Below are 1,950 nucleotides of genomic sequence, written 5' to 3'. Positions count from 1 at the left end.
TGACATAAGGGGAAGACCTGGGAGGAGAGTCCTAGGAATTCTTCACCAGCCTGAAGTGCTCCTGTGCCTCATGTCTCCCCCAGGACTGCTCACCGTGGGGATTGCCTCAATGCAGCATCCTCGTGGGAGTTACCTCTTGGACACCCTGCAGTCCATGTTCCAAGCTTCCTCAGAACGTGAGCTGGAGTGTATCGTGGTGCTGGTTCACCTGTCAGGTCCTGACCCTGAATGACTCGTCCAAACAGCTGCCAATATTTCAGCTCTCTTCACAGAACAGATTGGGGCCAGGAAGCTGCTGGTCATCCATGGTGGCTCCCCTCTCCCAGGAGATCTGAGTGACGTTAATCACTCGTCACCCTGTGAAGCCCTCTATTCCAGGCAGAAAGTAGACCATGCCCTCCTCATGAACTTTGCTAGCAACCTCTCTGATTACTTTCTTTTGTTGGAAGATCATATTCACTGCACCCCCAAATTAGCTACTGCCATCTCTCCGGCATTATCAGCCTGGAAAGAACTACCTTGGGTGATCCTGGAGTTCTCCCACCTGAACATCTCTGGGAAAGCTTTCCGCACCAGTGACCTCTCCCACCTGACCGCTTTCTTGTTCTTCTTCCATAAGGACACTCCTACTCACTTGCTTCTATCAAAATTTGGTTTCCTCCTGGGCCAGACAGTTTCAATTAGCCTCACTCCCAGTCTCTTCCACTTTAGGGACTATAATTTTACTTCCAAGGACACATGTTACCAAAAAGAGAAAGTAAAGGAAGAGAATCTTGGTGAGCCCAACAATCCTACTGCCCTCATTTACACTAACATGGTAATGAAAAGCTTTCATCAGCCAGAATATGCCTATTCACTGAAGGAAAAGTACTTCCGGACTAAGTATCTCATTCCAGGGCATTCATATACTGTGGTTTTCAGTCAGACTCACAAAGTGATCCAGATACAGTTTCTGACAGGCATTGGTAAGCAGGCAATATATTGCCTGCAACATGGACAGGTAGAACTGGGCTATGAGCCTGTTCTGGAGGGAAAAGTCTGTGCCCGCTATACCCTGCTGGGACCACTGATAAAGAGGAAATTCAATCAGAAGATGTACAATGAAGACTTTGTGGGGACAGTGAGATGCATACAACTGCTGGTAACAGGCTCTCAGGAGTCCACAGGATCAATATCTGGATTAAGTCTGAGAAAGGATAGAGATCAAAGGGTCAATGTGAATTCTGGAAGGATCAGGTTTGGAGATGTACTCAACACAGATGATAAGAAATTAAAGCTTTGAATTCAGTCATGAGCATCATGTTTATAGTCATTCCAGGGTGCTCAATGTAAATGATACATCCTTATAAGAGGCAGAAAGAGAATTGGGTCCTTCTGACCCCTAAGAGCCAGAGAGATGAAAGTACACACCAAGATCTTCCCCAGTTTTCTCTCTACGTGGATCTCTTACCCTAGGACCTTTCCCTGAGGTAGGTACTGCTTTATAGAGCATTGAGAATGGCCTGAACTATGACTTGAAGGTAGAACTGGCATTTGCCTTCATGCAAGGTCCAGTCTTCCAAAATTTGAAACATTGGACCTCCCTGAGAGTCCAGACACAGACTTTCAGCTGTCTGTGAATTGCTAAGAAGTAGATGCAGCCTTTGCATGTTTTCATATTTACATTTTTCTACAGCAAAGATCCATAATTTTCATCAGTGTTCCATATGCCTAAACAAAAGCATAAAAATTACTAAACTGGTAGATACAGTTTCTTGAGGGAAATAAGCAATTTATTACCTAAGGACATGAAACCATCCAGTTAGCATTTTTAGTTTAAGAATTGAGGGCCAAACATGGTGACTCATGCCTGTAATCCAACACTTTGGGAGGCCGAGGCAGGTGGATTGCTTGAGCTCAGGAGTTCAAGACCAGCCTGGGCAACATGGCAAAACCCCATCTCTACAAAAA

The sequence above is a fragment of the Rhinopithecus bieti genome, unplaced genomic scaffold (genome assembly GCF_001698545.2).
Source record: "Rhinopithecus bieti isolate Rb0 unplaced genomic scaffold, ASM169854v2 scaffold_24392, whole genome shotgun sequence".
In the NCBI taxonomy this organism is placed as follows: Eukaryota; Metazoa; Chordata; class Mammalia; order Primates; family Cercopithecidae; genus Rhinopithecus; species Rhinopithecus bieti.
This window is presented reverse-complemented; position numbering follows the sequence as displayed.